Source organism: Pan troglodytes, chromosome 22, assembly GCF_028858775.2.
Source record: "Pan troglodytes isolate AG18354 chromosome 22, NHGRI_mPanTro3-v2.0_pri, whole genome shotgun sequence".
In the NCBI taxonomy this organism is placed as follows: domain Eukaryota; kingdom Metazoa; phylum Chordata; class Mammalia; order Primates; family Hominidae; genus Pan; species Pan troglodytes.
In genome coordinates, this window is record NC_072420.2 from 43,250,504 (window position 1) to 43,271,215 (window position 20,712).

A 20,712-nucleotide genomic window follows, 5' to 3' on the forward strand; every position below is an offset into this window, starting at 1 on the left:
CTCTAAGATGCCTTTTTTCTCTGTCTGGCACATGGCACCCAGCTTCCCAGTGCTTAGGACCACATCAGCACTATGTTTGGGCCAACTTAGACAGCAAAACCACCAAAAAAAAAAAAAAAAAGTCACTAAGGAGACCATGGAAAGACCCGTGTTTACAGGATGAGCTAGAACGAGAAGGCAGAACGTCACTGTGTGCGACCTCAGCTGGGAACATGCACATTCTATGTCTCAAACTTTCCCCCTCCCTGTATGTGTCCAGTGACCTGGAGTGCCCCAAGTATTGATGTGGGGGTTACAAATACATTTTCCCCAGCGGGTGAATTCACAGACTGCATTTGTGATCGTTTGAGAACTTGAGAATAACCCAGGGCTCCCATTCTTTGAGGAGTGGCAGAGAGGCTGAGAAAGTGGGGACTCTCCAGTGCCTGGGACGCAGGTGGCCCAGGGGACAGACCAAAGGAAGGGCCAGTCACTGCCACCAAGAACATGGACTGGGGCCTGCCTAGGGAGGAGAGCTAGGGCCACATCAAGGAGTGTCCCCTACCAAACTGGGATCTCAGGCTGGCCGCACTCCACGATTGCCATGTGCTTGCCACTCTGCCCCTCTCTGAATGGGGGCAGTTGCTATTGTCTCTGCTCCCACATTTCATAGTAAACAGGTAGGAAAAGTGAATGACTTGTCTTTCCACTTCATAGGTCTCCAGTCCAGAAAGGGCCTGTCCAGACCCGCTGAGGACCACTGGACACCACCCACAATGGAGAGACCACCTAGATCGCCAGGGCAGCCGTAGCACTTCCGGCAGGACTGGCGGGAACTTCAGGTAGGACTGGCGGGAACTTCAGGTGGGAGAGAGAGAATGTTCTTCTTACGTGAGGGGAAGAAGCTTGACCTTGGGATGGCCATGTGATGTCAGCACTGCTCAGTTACTTCTGGTTTCTCTACTCTGGGAGGGTGGCAGTGTGGTAGGCGGGTCCCCAGGAAACAGACTCAGATTCGGACCCTAGCAGGCAGGAGGCTCATTGTGAAGTTCCCTTGGGGTCAAGGGTCATGGAAAGGAGGCAGCAGAGGATGGCACAGGGAGAGAGACGGCAGCCTTGAGCCCCCATGGAGAGAGAGAACCATCCCATCACGCTTGGCCCAAACAGCCATGCCTGACCTTCCCTAGGGGTCGTTCAGGCCTCCTCTGCGGCAGGTGCTCTCTGGGAGCAGCTGCCTGTTACACACAGATCTTTGCACCTCCTGCCCACTCCCCCACGTACAACCCATGCCTCATCCCTGACTGCCCATCCCCACTCTCCACATCGCTCCCATTCTGGGTTCAGCCGGCAAAGTCGTTGGCCATTGCCCATGGGTTCAGAGATCTTCTAACCTCACAGCCACTTACACAGAGGGGATGACCACTGGGAGAATGTTCCCTCATCACCCTCTGTGTTAGTCCGTTCTCACATTGCTATAAAGATACTACCCAAGACTGGGTAATTTATAAAGAAAAGAGGTTTCATTGACTCACAGTTCTGCATGGCTGGGGACGCCTCAGGAAACTTACAATCATGGCGGAAGGGGAAGCAGGCACGTCTTACGTGGTGGCGGGCGAGAAAGACAAGTGCAAGCAGGGGAATTGCCAGACACTTATAAAACCATCAGATCTCATGAGAACTCCTTCACCGTCATGAGAACAGCATGGGGAAAACAGCCCCCATGATCCAATCACTTCCCATCAGGTCTCACCCTCATCACCTGGGGATTACAGTTCAAGATGAGATTTGGGTGGGGACACAGAGCCAAACCATATCACCCTCTTTAAAGGGCAGCTTGCTGAGACTGGAGTATGGCAGCCAGGCGATTTGGGCTGGCCCCACAGGCAGAGCAGACACCTCCATGAACTGAGGCCAGGCTTGTCCCTCCCTCCTCAGTTCACCAGAAGGTTCCTCCACTGGGGCTGTGGGGACTGCTGTGGAGGGTGGCGGGGTACTGGGCAGCTGCCGCTGCTTGGCCTCCTGCTCCTGCTCCTGCTTCTGCTGCTTCCACACGCACACTCCCACCTGTGATGGGTTATTTCTGAGTCCCCAACCTCATGACCCAGGGGTGAGACAGAATCCAGCTCATCTGAGCAGTTCCACATGCACAATCAGGTATTCCATCACCCCAGGCCCCAGGAGCACATCAGCAGGGACTTTTCAGAATTTTTTGCAGAATCCTCTGCCGCAGATAGCATGGCTTTGTTTCTGAATCCCAGGGGCCTGCACTGTGATTCTGGCATAGTGGCTTGCCATAAACACACAGCATTGCTTTCCCACATCTGATACCTCTCATAACACAGGGTCTGACCAGCTGCAGGGCCTGAGTCACAGGGCTGCCAGCACTGCAGCCTCGACCTGCTGCAGGCTCAGGGAAGGCCAACAGCTTCTTGTATCAATGGTACATAGGCTGGAGTAGTCTTCATGTGTGTGGAACGTGCTGCCTCCAGAAGGCGTACTGGCATTGTCTCTCTCTTGGTCATGGGAGATGCAAGATGCAGTAATTGGCTCTTTGCTGTGGACGGGAGGCCCAGTATGCTCCTGGTTATGGGACCTCCCCACCAAGAGTGTTATTAGTGGCAGTTCCCAGAATCTTTGTAGGATTTGTCTGCCAGCTGCAGGCACTCAGGCATCTTACCAAGACTCCCAGTGTGTTAGCTGCTTCTTGGTTAGCACCCGGCCAGCGCAATGTAATCAATGTGGTGGGCCAGTGCCATGCTCTTTGGGATATCCAGCTTGTCCAGCTCTCTCTGGGCTTCCTTAGGGCATAGAATACATAGTTTATTAGCACATAACACTGAGGCAAAGCCAAGGTCCACTGTTATTCATCCTATGTGAAGGCAGGCTCTTTCGGATGCTCTTTCCTCGTAGGAATAGAAAAGAATGCACTTGCCGTCTCAGTGGGGCAGAGCACACACCTGAGGCTGTGTTGATCCACCTTGACCGAGATCCCGCACCTGGCAGGGCAGCTGCCGCTGTGGATTCTCCTTGGTGCAGCTTGCTGAAGTCCACTGTCTTCCTCCAGGAGTCTCTTATTTCTGCAGAGGCCAGCCTGGTAAATTAAATAGAGATACATTGAAGACCACCACCCCTATCCTTCAGCTCCTTAAGAGTAAAACTGAGTCACAACAGCTTGCATAAATCCTGTTTAAACATTTCAACTTACATAATCCTATCAACTTTTCATTTGTATGCTGTGGTCCTATTAGGGGTGGAAAATATCTGAGTCTCATGGTACCAAATATGTTACCAGTGGAGGTATCCGAATTATTGGCAGTGAATCCTTATGGGTCTGCAGCAACCTCAATTCTTGCCTCCTCAGAAGAAAGAATTAGACTGAGGGGCATAAGGCAAAAAAAGACACCAAGGCAACTTTCAGAAGAGGAATGGAAGTTTCTTTCAAAAGGCTTTAGAACAGGAAAGAGGCCGGGTGTGATGGCTCACACCTGTAATCCCAGCACTTTGGGAGGCCGAGGCGGGTGGATCACGAGGTCAGGAGATCGAGACCTTCCTGGCTAACACAGTGAAACCCCGTCTCTACTAAAAATACAAAAATTAGCCGGGCGTGGTGGTGGGTGCCTGTAGTCCCAGCTACTCGGGAGGCTGAGGCAGGAGAATGGCGTGAACCCGGGAGGCGGAGCTTGCAGTGAGCCGAGATCGCGCCACTGCACTCCAGCCTGGGCAACAGAGTGAGACTCCGTCTCAAAAAAAAAAAGAACAGGAAAGAAAGAAAATACACCTGGGAGAGACCCAAGTGGAAGGTCGAGTGCAGTGTTTAACCACGATCTGAGGACTTTCCAGGCTGGCCTCTTTCCCCTGGTTCTTCCCTTAGGATGGGCTGCCCGCATGCACCTGCCCTCCTTACCCTTGGGAGGTGAGCACACACAGTGTGTTTAGGAAGTGGTACGCATGCCCCTCTGAGGCTTTCTTCCCTTTTCCTGTGGTGTGCCCCTAGAAGGTCACATTCTGCCATTTTGTTTCTTAATGCACATGGCCGGGAAGGTGCTTCTCCCTGGCGCCTGCATTCAGTGAACACTTTAGTGCAACAGGTGTAGACCATCAGGAAATGGCCTCTCGCTGGTGCCGGCTGCCAATTTATCCCTTTTAGAGAGACAATGTGATCATTGCCAAAGCATCACCTGACGTTCCTAGTGGGTGGGAGAAGAGCTCTCTCCTCCCTCTGCTCATGAGTGTCTAACTATACCTGTAACAGCACCAGGAACTTCTTTTTTCAACCCCTAGACCATTCTTCCCTCTCTCGTAAAAAAGATTTAAGTTCCCAGCAGGGGCTGAGCCAAGGGTCTCTCTTGCCAAACTTTAATCTGGACTTATCTGCATCAGCATTGCCCTAGGTAACTATTGCTCAGCTTTCTCATTGCAATCTTTGCCCTCTGATTTTTTTTTTTAATTTATCCAATCTGGGATAAATACAGAAAACTGGTTTGGGGCCCTTTAACATTGTGGGGACCAGTGGAGGCTTCCTTTGGTTCACCCAACTTTTGACAGCGTTGATTAAGACCTTTGTTTCGGCTGGGCGTGGTGGCTCACGCCTGTAATCCCAGCACTTTGGAAGGCTGAGGTGGGTGAATCATTTAAGGTCAGGAGTTTGAGACCATCCTGGCCAACATGGCAAAACCCTGTCTCTACTAAAAAATACAAAAAAATTAGCAGGGCATGTTGGTGCACGCCTATAGTCCCAGCTACTCAGGAGGCTGAGGCAAAAGAATTGCTTGAACCTGGGAGGCTGAGGTTGCAGTGAGCAGCTGAGATTGTGCAGTGCCAGCCTGGGCAACAGAGCAAGACTAAATCTCAAAAAAAAAAAAAAAACTTTTATTTTAACTCCATCAATTTCCATTTTATTCTGTTGCCGCTATAAAATATTTGAAGAGATTTATTCTGTGCCAAATCTGAGTGACCATGGCCTGTGACACAGCCCTCAGGAGTTCCTGAGAACATGTGCCCAAGGTGGTCGGGGCACAGCTTGTTTTTATATATTTTAGGGAGGCATGAGACATCAATCAAATACATTTAAGAAATACATTGGTTTGGTTCAGAGAGGCGGGACAACTCAAAGCGGGGCCTTCCAGGCTATAGGTAAATTTAAACATTTTCTGGTTGACAATTGGTTGAGTTTATCTGAAGACCTGGGATCAATGGAAAGGAATGTTTAGGTTAAGGTAAAGGATTGTGGAGACCAAATTTTATTGTGCAGAGGAATCGCTCAGATAGCAGACTTCAGAGAGAGAGAGCAGTTTGTAAAATGTTTCTTTTCAGACCTAAAAGGGTGCCTGGCTCTTAGTTGATTATCTCCGGGATCTGGAAAAAAAAGGAAGGACAACAAAGTGGGAAGGGCATTCTCTATAGAATGTGGATTTTTCCCACAAGAGACTTTGCAGGGCAATTTCAAGGTATGGCAAGGAAATATATTTTGGGGTTAAATATTTTTTTCCTTGTCTCATAATGTTATGCCAGAGTCGGATTGAAAGTAAGTCACAATATATAGGGTTAAATAAAACCCACCTGATGAGAATTTATGCTTTGTAGGGCATGATTCCCCAGACCCCTTAAGTACAAATTTGGGCAAGTAAAAAATAAGAAAAAATAAGTCCTCAATTCATTCCATTTCTTAGTAATTATCTAAAGATTGCCACCCTGGGATAAGCCCCAAGACTCTCTCGTCTTTCCTCTTAGCCTCATCTATCAATTTTTAAAAATTTATTTACCTTATTTTTATTTTATTTTTTTGAGACGGAGTTTCGCTCTTTCACCCAGGCTGGAGTGAAGTGGCACGATCTCGGCTCACTACAACCTCCGTCCCCCCGGGTTCAAGTGATTCTCCTTCCTCAGCCTCCTGAGTAGCTGGGATTATAGGCACCCGCCACCACGCCCGGCTAATTTTTGTGTGCGTGTTTATTTTTAGTAGAGATGGGGTTTCTCCATGTTGGCCAGGCTGGTCTCGAATTCCTGACCTCAGGTGATCCACCTGCCTCGGCCTCCCAAAGTGCTAGGATTACAGGCATGAGCCACCACGGTACCTGGCCTATTTACCTTATTTTTAAATAATCATTTAAAAATGTCCACTTCCCTTTGATGGATTCTGACTCTTCCTTTTGCCTTTCCCCTGCTCTTAACTAACCTCATGTTTTTATCAGCATCCGTAAGACCCATGAGAAGAAACCAGCTGCTTCATCTGAGGTGCTGCACTTGGCATTTATATTGGAGTCAGACCGTCCCTTCTCAGGGTTAACAGACCTTCCAGTGCCTTTTATCCAGTTCCCCAGGCTGGCTGCTCCCTCAGGAATACTCTCCTGTGTGTCTGGATTGTGTATACCCAGCTGCATTGTTCAGTGGTGAGTGTGGGTCCTGCATCAACCCAAACATGCTCTTTCCCTCTGCAGCATTTTAAACCAGAGACACTGCTCCCAAATTAGTCACTCTCACAATCCATTTTCATAAAGGTTCTTCAGGGAGCTGATGCTCCAGATCTACAAAATGGAACAATTCCTCCACACTCCCCTCCAGTTTCAATAGTCGCTTGCTTTTTCCCTTCCCCAACATTGACTATCTTCTTGGTAACTACAGGTCTCAAAGGTAATTTCTTTTGTTCCTGGCATAATTTTCCCGTTTGTGGGTAGCTTTGAGGCTGGTGATCTGAGCTCAGACAGACTCACATCTGAGCTCAGACAGACCCAGATCTGAGCTTGGTCCAGCCCCAAGGCCCAACCCAGCATTCTCTTCCTTTCATTTTGAAATAATCTTTAAATATCCTCTATTCTAGATAAAATTGCTTTTCCTTTCAGCAAAAACCACGTTTTTATAACCTTTACCAAACACACTCTGAGTAATCCCAATTTCTGCTGAAAACCCTAGGATTAATTTAACATAACATGACTTTAAGATCTTAAATTCCTGAAGAGAATTTTGAAACTGGTTTTATTTACCATAGATTACCAAAATCACATGTGCTAAAAGGCATTCGAGCTACCATCTATTTTTCTGATAAAATATTTGATTTAAGCATGTAAATGCTCTCCTTCATATATTTTGGTAGTGTTAGGAATGCAAAATGCTTGTTCCCTGGTGCTGTAAAGAAATAGCACTTGAGGGCTGGGCATGGTGGCTCATGCCTATAATCCCAGCACTTTGGGAGGCCAAGGTGGGCGGATCATGAGGTCAGGAGATTGAGACCATCCTGGCTAACACGGTGAAACCCTGTCTCTACTAAAAATACACAAAATTAGCTGGGCGTGGTGGTGGGTGCCTGTAGTCCCAGCTACTCAGGAGGCTGAGGCAGGAGAATGGTGTGAACCCGGGAAGCGGAGTTTGCAGTGAGCCAAGATCGCGCCACTGCACTCCAGCCTGGGCAACACAGCGAGACTCCGTCTCAAAAAAAAAAAAAAAAAGAAATAGCACTTGAACATAAATTTAATTATCTCAGCAAGGCAATTTTCACTTTCTGCAGAAAGGGTACACTCACCAGCAGTCTTGCCACAAGAGTACACCAAACAAAGGAAAAGCAGATGTATTTATCCCTTACGTATTTGGGTCATCCTTACTGCTGTGTCCTGCATCCATTGGCTGGAGCCGAACCTCACAGTCTAAACTGACACTCAACTTGCTAACAACCTAAAACTTTCTTAAATAGGTAAAGGCAAAGGGAGAACAAAGGAAAGGAGGAAGTTGCTTATGAAAGATTTAAAGAAGCAATAACGTTTCCAAATAAGGAAGGGGCATAGGCTGTGAGCTGGAACGTGCCTGTGAGCATGTCCAACAGCTACATAGGATAGGGCTTAACAAAGAGTTATTAGCACAAAGCAAGGAGGCTTGAAGAAAGTCAGTCTTTAAAAGAAACTATTATTTCTAACACTTATGATTTATTCTTTAACAGGAAAGGAAACTTTGAAGAGGAAACTTTTTACTTTCTACAGTAGCGCAGTGTCACATACGCATGACACATATGTAGATGTAGCAGACACAGCAGCAGATCTTACACATTTAATAAGATTTTTCTTTTGCCTTTTTTTAAAGATTCTCCCTCACTTTAGAGTATTAATCTCTTGATTTCCCGTTTCATGCCCTAAACAAATGTTAGGGAGAAAATTCTAAATCTGCATCTCCCAAGATGGGACTCTGGGGAAACAGGTAGAAAGGAACAGAACTTCAATCTAAGCAAAAGCAAGGTCTGTTATGTAAACTTTAAGCCATTGTCTTCTCCATAGAGAAAGCTTCTAGTGGTTTCAGTACGGAGACAGACATGCCCTTACAAATGGAGATTCCCTCTAAAGATGTACATTTCCTTTACAAAGCGTTTTGAAGGCTGATTCGTTGGATAGGCGGTCTTTTCAATTTAGCTTGTTTCTTAATTAGATTACTGGCTTTAAGGTAGAGCCCTTTAAGGACCAGGACCAAGAAAGCATGCAGGTTTTAGGACCTAAACCACGACTTTCTTATTCAAACGTGCAAACACCCAAGTAACCCCGTATCAATGATCGTTTCCATTGCACGACTGTCCTGAGCCACCTCCAACACTGTGGCTTTCACCCGCCATCAACCACCAGCCATCACACACATCAAGGTCAAGTCCTCTCACAGTGCCAAGCAGTCTCTAGTGCCCTACAAACAGCCAGCGAGCCCAGTAACACAGTACAAGAGAGCAGAGCCCTAGACCTGAGGGGAACCTGTCTGCTTACAACCTAGGATGCCACGAGGAAAAACAGGTTCCTCCCAAAGAGAGGAGACTGGTGCCTTTTCCCTGTTCCCCAAGGATCCTAGGCTGTCAGAAATTTCCTTGTTTAGGTCCTCATGTGTCATTGAAGGTTGCAAGAGGAAAGAGGGACAGAGAGAAGCAAACAGAGAAACAGACAGGGTTCTCGACTGAGAAGTTTTACAGAGAGCAGAGGCCGTAAAGCAATAAGCAAGCCGGGCGCAGTGGTGCAAGCCTGTAATCCCAGCACTTTGGGAGGCTGAGGTGGGTGAATCACCTGAGGTCAGGGGTTCGAGACCAGCCTGACCAACATGGTGAAACCCGACTCTACTAAAAATACAAAAATTAGCCAGGCATGGTGGCGGACGCCTGTAGTCCCAGCTACCCTGGAGGCTGAGGCAGGAGAATTGCTTGAACTTGGGAGACGGAGGTGCAGTGAGCCAAGATCTCACCACTGTACTCTAGCCTCTAGCCTGGGTGATGGAGCAAGACTCCGTCTAAAAAAAAAAAAAAAAAAAGCAATAAGCAATAGGCATGCACACATATACAACCCACATGGCAGATTGAACCAAGTTACCTTTTGACTGCCGAGCTCTTTTAAAAACCTTTTCCCAGTTGTAATTCCTACCAAAGCCATTTTACTTTGCCTCTGCTGCTGGCTGGGCTCCATCACCAAACAGGCAGCCCCTAGAAGCAGCTGTCCACAGCAGTAGCTGCTCACCACCCTTCCTTACCGCTGTGTGATGGACGGCTCTCAGCTAATGATTGCTTTAAGCATGCCAGCAGTTTAGGGACATCACTGCATTCACACACATGCACCTAAAAGGCGAACCATGCTGCTCCACGTGGAAGTGGCTGCTGCCTGGGATTTCTCCCACAGATGCTTCATGCCCTTTGCACATTTCTTGGTCTCTCAGTCCACGTTTTACAGTGGGCAGGTCTAGGCAAACCAGCCCCAAAGTCCAAAGAAGCTGAGAGGCTGACACATTGAGTTTCTTAGAAATGTTTCATATGGACTTACAAAGAGAAGCCATGTCTGTGTCTCAGGTGGCAACGAGATGAGATGGTGGATCCCTACCCCTCAGCCCCAGATCCAGAGCTTATATAGCACAGGGAGGAGTGGTTCAGAAGGAATGTGCAGGATGATTGAAGGATGATAATGTCAAGGTTGTTTGACCTAAGGGCAGGACCTACAGTAAGTAGCTGCTCTTACACAGGGAGTGGTAGATAAACTGGAAATCTTAGAGGCCTCCTCAGAATGTTAATCATAAGCCAATGTAAACCAAAAATAAAATTCTAAGTCCCCCAACCATCTGAATGAATGCCCCCTCTTGGCCAAGGGCATTCCAAAGTTAACCTGAAAAGCTAGTTCAGGCTGTGATGGGAATCAGGAGCCAGACATACCTTATTATCCCTTCCTCCCTTTTGGCATTACTAATAGAACTGGTGAACAAAAGGAGTCAAACTCTGTAAAATATTTGAAGAGATTTATTCTGAGCCAAATATGAGTGACCAGTGGTCCGTGACACAGCCCTTGGGAAATCCTGAGAACACGTGCCCAAGGTAGTCAGGGTGCAGCTTGGTTTTATACATTTTAGGGAGACATGAGACATCAATCAAATATATTTAAGAAATGTGTTGGGGCTGGGTGTGGTGGCTCACACCTGTAATCCCAGCATTTTGGGAGGCCGAGGTTGGGGGGATCACCTGAGGTCAGGAGTTTGAGACCAGCCTGACTAACATGCTGAAACCCCATCTCTACTAAAAATACAAAAAAAAAAAAAAAAAAAAATTAGCCAGTCGTAGTGGCAGGCGCCTGTAATCCCAGTTACTCGGGAGGCTGAGGCAGGAGAATCACTTGAACCCAGGAGGCAGAGGTTGCAGTGAGCCGAGATTCCGCCATTGTACTCCAGCCTGGGTGACAGAGTGAGACTCCGTCTCAAAAAAAAGAAAGAAAGAAAGAAAAAAAAGAAACACATTGGTTCAGTCCAGAAAGGTGGAACAAACAACTTGAAGCTCAGGGGTTGGGTGGTTATAGGTAGATTAAACATTTTCTGATTGGCAGTTGGTTGAAAGAGTTAGCAATAGAAAGGAATGTCTGGGTTATGATAAGGGGTTGTGAAGAACAAAGTTTTATTGTGCAGATGAAGCCTCTAGGTAGCAGGCTTCAGAGAGAATAGACTTAAATGTTTCTTATCAGACTTAAGGTCTGTGTTGATATCCATGCTGGGGGGTACAATGAGGCACGTCTGACCCCCACTTCCTGTAATGGCCTAAACCAGTCTTTCAGGTTAAATTTAGAATGCCATGGCCTAGAAGGAAGTCCATTCAGATGGTTGGGCGGCCTTCAAATTTTATTTTTGGTTTATAGAACAGAATTTTTAAGTCTAATAAGAAACATTTACAATCTATTGTCTCTGAAGCCTGCTACCTGGAGGCTTCACCTACATGATAAATCCCTGGTCTCCACAACCCCTTATCTTAACCCAGACATTCCTAAGTCTTTCAACAGTAACTTAACTCTTTCAACCGACTGCCAATCAGAAAATCTTTGAATCTACCTATGACCTGGAAGCCCCCACCTTCCAGTTGTTCCACCTTTCCAGACCAAACCAATGTACATCTTCCATTTATTTGATTAATGTTTCATGTCTCCCATGACCCCCTTGCACCCAGACCACCTTGAACGCATGTTCTCAGAACCTTCTGGGGCTGTGTCACAGGCCATGGTAACTCATATTTGGTTCAGAATAAATCTCTTCAAACATTTTAGAGTTTGACTCTTCATCAACACCAATATATTAGTCCTTTCTCACACTGCTATGAAGATACTACCTGATGCTGGGTAATTTATAAACAAAGGAGGTTTCATTGACTCACAGTTCCACATGGCTGCGGAGGCCTCAGGAAACTTACAATCATAGTGGAAGGTGAAGGGGAAGCAAGGCACAACTTACATGGCAGCAGGAGAGAGAATGAAGAGCGAACTGCTACTTATCAACTATCAGATTTATGAAAACTCACTCACTATCATGAGAACAGCATGGGGGAAATTGCCCCCATGATCCAATCACCTCCCACCAGGTCCCTCCCTCAACACGTGGGGATTGCAATTCGAGATCAGATTTGGGTGGGACACAGAGCCAAACTGTATCAACCAACATGGCAGATTAGCATCCAGGCTGGAGCTGCTGTGGCCTCCACAGCCCTCTGTCTCAGTGCCATAATCTCTGGTGTATAATAAGAAAGATTTATGTTATTTCTCATTCATACTCCATGTGCACTGCGGTAGTTTTGGGGGCTTTTCTCTCACTCTGGGATCCACCCTAATGAAACAGCCACCACCTTAAAGGTTGAAAGAGACGTGCCTCAGGGAATGAGACCTCTGATGCTCATTACCTGTGCTCACAGCTCATTGGCCACAGCAGCCATGTGACCCCACCCAACCACAAAGCTGCACAGCTCATTGGCCACAGCAGCCATGTGACCCCACCCAACCACAAAGCTGCACAGCTCATTGGCCACAGCAGCCATGTGACCCCACCCAACCACAAAGCTGCACAGCTCATTGGCCACAGCAGCCATGTGACCACACCCAACTGCAAAGCTGCACTTGTATGAGGGCAAGACCAACTTCTTCAAAGCCAGTCACTCAAAGGGGATTCCTTAGAAAGGAATTCCCCAGGGTTGGTTGACTTCTCAGAAAAAGTCAACACTGGCTAGGACTTCCAGTACAATCTTACTCAGAAGCAGGAAGAGCAGCCATCATTGCCTCAAAGGAACATTTCACTTTTAATTATGATGGTTTCTGTAGGTTTTGGGGCATATATGTAATCAGATTAAAGAACTTCCATTATAGTCTAGTTCACTAAGAGTCCTTTTTTAAAATTACAAGTGTACATTGATTTTTTTCATGCCTTTTTCCTAATCTGAGATGGTTTAATCCTGCCTTTAATGGTTATAAAACTATTCACATTTCATTTCTTATTATTAATTTTGGTAAGTATATTTCTGTTGTATATTTGTTTTCTATTTCAATAATTTCTGTTTTTTTCCTTCCTTCTACTTTGTTTTTGTTTTTGTTCTAACTTCTTTCTTTTTTTGAAACTAGGTCTTGCTCTGTTGCCCAGGCTGGAGTGCAGTGTCACAATCATGGCTCACTGTGGCCTCCACCTCCCAGGTTTAAGCAATCCTCCTACATACCTATATATGTATGTATATGTATAATAGAATGAAAATATAACGAATTTAGAATTGTTATATCTTCCTGGTGAATAAAGCATCCTTCTTTGTCTCTAATAGATTTGTCTCCAATAATTTTATGCCTAAAGTCAATTTTGTCTGATATTAGTATATGTACATTAGCTTTCTTTTTCTGAGTATTGCCATATTATGCTTTTTCCATTATTTTATTTTAAGTCACTTTTATTCTTACATTTTAGGTATTGTGGAATGCAGCAAAGCAATGCCTAGAGAGAAATATTGATCTTAAATGCATTTCTTCAGTTTAAAATTTTTTCTTAACCAATATTTTTTCAAGTATTTTTTCTGAGCATTCTTTTCCACTTCTCCTTTTCAGACTCCAGTAGTTTTTAAAACTTCTCACAGTATCTTCTATGTTTTTTACCACCTCTTTTGAATGTTCAATTTTTATGTCCCTATCCATGCTTGATTCTGGATAGTTTCTTTTTTTTTTTTTTTAAGACAGAGTCTCGCTGTCGCCCAGGCTGGAGTGCAGTGGCATGATCTCGGCTCACTGCAACCTCCACCTCTCAGGTTCAAGGGATTCTTTTGCCTCAGCATTCTGAGTAGCCGGGATTACAGGCATAAGCCACCACATCTGGCTAATTTTTTAAAATATATTTTTGGTAGAGACAGGATTTCACCATGTTGACCAGGCTGGTCTGGAACTCCTGACCTCAAGTGATCCACCCACCTCAACCTCCCAAAGTGCTGGGATTACAGGTGTGAGCCACTGTGCCAGGCCTGGATAATTTCTTTTATCCATTTTCAAGTTCACTAATTTTCTTATTAGCTGGCCCAATGTTCTGTTAAACCCATCCATTGAGTTCTTAATTTCAAAATTATATATTGCAGTTCTTAAATTTGTATATGAACTTTTTCAAATCTGTCATGTCTTTCTAAAATAGTTTAACGGTCTTACCTATTTAAAAGCTTTACCTGGTTGGCTGGGCACAGTGGCTCATGCCTGTAATCCCAGCACTTTGGGAGGCCGAGGCAGGCAGTCTCGAGTTCAGGTCAGGAACTCCTGAGGTCAGGAGTTCAAGACCAGCCTGGCCAACATGGCAAAACCCCATCTCTAGTAAAAATATGAAAATTAGCCGGGCATGGTGGCATGTACTTGTAATCCCACCTACTTGGGAGGCTGAAGCAGGAGAATCACTTGAACCCTGGGGTCAAAGGTTGCAGTGAGCCGAGATCACCCCACTGCACTCCAGCATGGGCGACAAAGTGAGACTCTGCCTCAAAAAAAATTAAAATAAAATAAAAACAAAAGCTTTACCTGGTTAATTTCAGTATCTGGAGCCCATGATGGTTGAATTTTATTGTCCTAGTTTCTGTGGATTCTTGTCCACACTGTCTTTTCTTTTTGTGTGTTTGCTTATTTTAGATTGTGTGCTAGACATTGTATTTGGAAAAAAATACATTTTGTGGACACAATCTGCTGATACACTCTTTCTCTGCAAATTTTTTGTAACTACCAAGCAACTGGGTATATTCACAATCTGGAATCATCTTAATCTAATTTTAGAAATTGAGATTTTTCTGGACCATCGAGATATCTAAAAACTGAAATAAAGTTATTGAAATGATTTGTCTATTTCTGGCTTATCTTTTTTCCTTAGATGTAATTCTTCAAAGTCCTAATGTGAAGAAGAAGGGTTGCTAAGACCCCCACCCTCAAAATTGGAGTGTCTCAGATGCTAAATTTTGTCCTTTATTCCTACAGAATGGCAAAAACATATGGCTCCACCTCTTAACCATCTCTTCCATGACTAAAAAAACACTCCCAAGGAAAAATTGCCCCAAATGCTGGGTTCATTTGCCTGAATTTTTATCTTCTTCCTCATGTTGGCCCAGTAGTTTTTTGCTATCTCACTAGCCCATCAGTATTCAAGTATTTTTTTTTTTAAGTATTTTGTTCAAAAGTTTCTGGCTATCTGCCAAAAGAAGGTTGGTCCATATTGCTTAGTTCACCATTACTAGAAAGAGAAGCCTTATACTGTCATGCTCAGTAGAAATTTAAAAATAGCTCATCTTCTTCTGACACCAATACATCATAGCTTCGTATTTTCTCACTTTGACAGCCTGGTTATGCTGTTCTATACTCTTGAATACAAGTGGGAAAAAACAATTTGGTCAAACTTTTTTAAAAGTTTGGATGCTTGAGCACAGACTAACCAACAAGTCTGAATATGATGCATTCCAAAGATTCTGTGTCCACGGGGTGTCTGGAGTTCAGAATGCACGTTTCCATGCCTGACAGGCCAACCCACGGGAACCCCTCATGGGGCTGAGCTACGGAGGCTACAGCAGTGGCCCAAATTCTGTGTTATGGAAGCAGCAGGTACAGATAGAAAGAGAACTACAGGAGAAAGAAATGTGCCCCCTCTCATGCTAGGGCCCTCACGCATGAAGGACCCCAGGAGAAAATGTCAGACAGGCCTTCCCTGGGGTTGGCATGTGCCCGCTGTATTAGTCTGTTCTTACACTGCTATAAAGAACTACCTGAGACTGGGTAATTTATGAAAAAAAGCAGTTGAATTGACTCATAGTTCTGCAGGCTGTACAGGAAGCATGGCTGGGGGCGCCGCAGGAAACTTACAATTATGGCAGAAGAGTGAAGGGGAAGCAAGCACCTTCTTCACGTGGCAGAGCAGGAGGAAGAGAATGAAGTTGGGGGCTGGTCGTGCTAGGCACTTTTAAACAACCAGGTCTTGGAAGAACTCTATCAAGAGACAGCACCGGGGGATGGTACTAAACCATTAGAAACCACGCCATGATCCAGTCACCTCCCACCAGGCCCCACCTCCAACACTGGAGAATTATAATTCAACATGGATTTGGGTAGGGACACAGAGCCAAACCACATCACCCACCTCTCTGCATTCTGAGCACACTGCTTCCCTTATTCCAAACTCTCCAGGTGCCCTGGGCCTTCCTGAAGTGCTCGGGACCCAATGAAGGGTCCCCATCCACCCTGTCCTCCCTGCTCAAAGTGCCCCATGCTCCCAAATCCAACCGTTTCCTCCAATAATAAAACCTCAAATTCTCTCCTTGCCGGCCACCTCCGTTCAGAGTTGAGGGAGGGAAGAAACTGCAAACTCATACTAATCACCTGCCAGTTTGTCTTAGTTTTCAAAGTGACTCTTCTTATAACAGGTGTAACAAGTGAATTGATCATTTCAGGCAAGGAAACAGAGCGGAGAGGAAGCCTGAAGGCAAAGTTGGGGAACCGATGTGGAAGCAACAGTTAGAGAGAAGGTCATTGAGGAGAGGGCACTTCCACTGCCGCCTCCCTCAGCGGGGTCCTGCCTTTCCAGCCCCTCTCCCTCCAAATCCCAGGATTCTCTCAGCGCCAGGACCAGGGATTTACTTCCAGTGGTTCTGGGGGTGTCCATGTGGTATTAAGGAGCCACAACTGACAGAGGAGATGGGATAGGGGCACTTGGGGGCTGCCCTGAGGCTCCTGGGACTTACTGGATTTATGAGGATTTATGAGAATTTTGGAACTAGGCATCCATAACCCTAGGAGTCTCTGGACTCATATTTTTAAGATTTTTGCCTCAGATGAATAAAATATTTTTATAGGCTACAACGTTGCTGCTTTTTTTCTGTTCTTTAAATCATCAGTTTAAAAATAAATTGCATTCAAGTTTTCATTCCTGGCAGGGTGCAGGGTTAAGCCGCCTACATTTGACTTTAACAGATGATTTCATTGCACTCAATTTTTTTATAAAACAGAAAACCTTCCTAGGTTGTTGCAACCACAAAGAGGAGGCTTTGGAGCCTCCTCTTACCTTTATAAGAAGGTAAAGGATTCTTAACACATCGCAGAGCCGCACAGGTCTTTATCGTTAGCCAAGCTGGATCCTGGCAACCACCTAGGACAGTCAATGTGGAGTTTTCTATTTTACAGGTGAAGAAAATGAGGCTTTCCGGTCTGGCTGCTCATCCAGGGCCCTGGTTCCCAGTACAGCGGGCCACGCTGGGCTAGGGTATTATCTGTGTGTCTGCATAACCCCCCTCCCGTGGTTGACAGAGTTTGTCTGATCAAAGCATCTTTAGTGGAAAACCACACTCACCACAGGGCTATTTTCACACACCAAAACTTCGGAATACATTTTTTTTCCAGAGAGGACTTCTCTGGGACAAAATAACACTTTTACATCCCACTGCTGGTCTGGGCAGTCAACTCCCTGATGTCTCGGTTTCTGAACATACCTTGGCAAACTCCAAGAGGAGTCCAGGCGAGAGGAATGGTCCTGTGTGGGCGGAGACGCCCCAGGCAGTGCCGGAGCTGAGCTTCCCAGGCAGACCCTGTTGCCCTGGATCTCACCCGGGGTCTAGCCCTGCTGGCAGACCTGTGAGGTGTTCCTGAATTGGGTTCAGATGTCCCCTCAGACCAGCCCTCTTACAGGCAAAGCCTGTCCCAATGCTGGCCCGTACCTGTTGTCACAGGACCTGAGCTTTAGGGGATTTAGCAATTTCAGATGAGGAAGCTGATTAATGAGTGGCTCAGAACACGGAGGACGCTGGGAGCAGAGCCGAGCAAGGCAACCTGCAGCCCGTTCCTGCCCCATCGGATGCGCCTCGGGGCTCGGGGCTGCACGTGGTCACACGCAGTACACACACACACCACACATACATCACACACCACACACACACTACACACACATCACACACCACACACCACATACACACACCACACACCACATACACACACCACACACCACACACCACACACACATCAAACACCACACACACTACACGCACACCACACACCACATACACACACACCACACACATACCACACACCACACACACCACACACCACACACACCACACACCACACACACCACACACCACATACACACACCACACACACCACACACCACATACACACACCACACACACCACACACCACATACACACACCACATACACACCACACGCACCACACACCACACACTACACACCACACACACACAGCACACACACACACATCACACACCACACACACTATGCGCATACCACACACCACACACCGCATACACACACACCACACACACCACATACACACACCACACACTACACACACCATACACCACATACACACCACACACACCACACACCACACACACCACATACACACACCACACACTACACACCACACACACACCACACACACACTACACGCACACCACACACCACATACAAACACACCACGCACACCACACACACCACACACCACACACTACACACACACCACACACACTACACACACACCTCACACACCACACATACCACACACACCACACACACCACAAACGCACTATACACACTACACGCACACCACACACAAACACAAACACACTACACACACACCACATACACACCACACACACACTACACACCACACACACCATACACCACACACCACATACACACACCACACACTACACACCACACACACCACACACATCACATACGACACCCACTACGTGCATACCACACACCACACACACCACATACACACACACACCACATACACACACACCACACACATCACACACCACACACCACATACACACCACACACACCACACACCACACACACCACACACACTACACACACACCACACACACACCTCACACACCATACATACCACACACACCACACACACCACAAACGCACTACACACACTACACACACACCACAAACACACTGCACACACACCACACACACACCACACACCACATACACCACACACACACCTCACACACCATACATACCACCACACCACACACACACCACACACACCACAAACGCACTACACACACACCACACACACACCACAAACACACTGCACACATACCACACACACACCATACACCACACACACCATACACCACACACACACTGCACACACATCACACACCACACACATACCACACACTCCACACACATACCACACACTCCACACACCACACACCGCACACACATCACACACCACACACATACCACACACACACCACACTACACACACACAGCACACACACCGCACACATCACACACACACACCACACCACACACACAAACGTACCACGAATGCACACTTTCAGGCACACACCCCCCACACACAAATACACATACACCACACACACATAAACTTACCACAGATGCACACATGCAGACACACACACACACCACGCACCACCCCCACACCACACAGAAACACATACACACCACACACACAAACGTATCACAGATGCACACATGCAGACATATCCACAGCATGCAAACACACATACACCACACACATCACACCATACACATACCACACACACATACATACGCATACACACCACACAACCATATACACAGACACCACACACACCACACACACATATACACACAGACACATACACACCACATATACATACACACAAACAGTTGCACACATACATACACACAGACACACACAAGTACACACACTACACAAGCACACACATCACACACACACACAGACATGACCCCTAGCCATGCCCAACTTTGCACTGGTCACTAATAATTTTTCTGGTTCTACCAATATTTACCGCTCTGATCAGGGAAGTGTCTGCATTTATCTATTTCAAAGCTGTTCTGTAGGTATCACGTCGTGGGTGGTAATATTGGCCACCCTGCGTCCTGTGTGCAGAGAAGGAATGAAGAGCGATTTGTGAACACGAAGCAGCAAAGCTCACTAACGGGTGCAGTTAAGAAACAGAACAATCAAGAAGAAACAAGAAAACGCCCTCCAGGAAACAGAAACCGGGTGCAGAGGCACTGTCTGCAGACCCACTGGAGCCTCAGGCAACCTGCCGAGGAAAAGCCCCAAACTTCTTTTCAATCTTTGCTCCTGATAGAGAAAGACGGTGTCCCACCGTTCTTTTCATTTGCATGCGTGGAATTTCCAGTGAGGTCCACGCTCGCTGGCTCGCTGGCAGCTCCGTGGAATCCGCCCCACCCTTGCAGAGCTCTTTCATTGATTTGAAAGAGCCTCTGTGTGCACATAGTGCGACTGTTCCGAAGTCTTTATCACAGTTACCGGTGATGCTTTTTTCCAGATGTCCTCGACGTGCACCCATGAAGGGCTCCACCTGAGAGTGCCAGGGTCCTCCGTGGGATGGGGCTGGAGGGGGTGCTCTTGCAGTCCTGGGTCCTGGGCTCCCAAGCAGCCATAGGAACAATAGGGTGATGGGGTCCCAGAGATAGAGGCCAGTGGCAGCAGCGCTTTGAACCCCTCACACGGGCACGGGCCCTCTGGCAGGGATGGGCGTCCCGGTCACACGGAGATGGGGGCTGCTGCTGCCTGCAGGTAGAGGAAGGGACGTGTTTGGCAGTCCTGTGACCCCTGGGCACCTCGCCTCCCCCACGGCCGGCTCTGCTTGTAAACAGACAAGTGCACAAGCGCAGCCCGGTGAAGGCACAGCGGTCCCAGGAGGCATCTGGGCTGCACCCCAGTGAGCCGCCCATACACGTGGAGATGCCGGCCAAGGCCCTGCAGCACACGGCAGAGGAAGGCGCGATGGGAGCCATGCTGGGCCCGGAAGGTGCCGCCGCCCGGAGCTGTAGCCATCACTCCAGCTCTTCTTTTAAGTGTTCCCAGAAATTGTGACCCACCAAAATCTGAGAGCACCCGACAGTAAGCCAGAGGACCTTGATGTGAGATCCCAGCACGGTGTGGGGGCGGACTGTGGTGGGTGC

General features: G+C 47.0%; 1 long non-coding RNA gene across 1 annotated transcript; it reads right to left on the reverse strand.

Moving 5' to 3' along the window:
- Positions 1–1,630: 1,630 nt before the first annotated feature.
- Positions 1,631–17,431, reverse strand: LOC101058401 (uncharacterized). The gene is made up of 2 exons (XR_168986.5): positions 17,189–17,431; positions 1,631–3,070 (listed from the first exon to the last, which is right to left on the reverse strand). It is a non-coding gene; the product is annotated as an uncharacterized LOC101058401 (long non-coding RNA).
- Between the last annotated feature and the right edge of the window lie 3,281 nt (positions 17,432–20,712).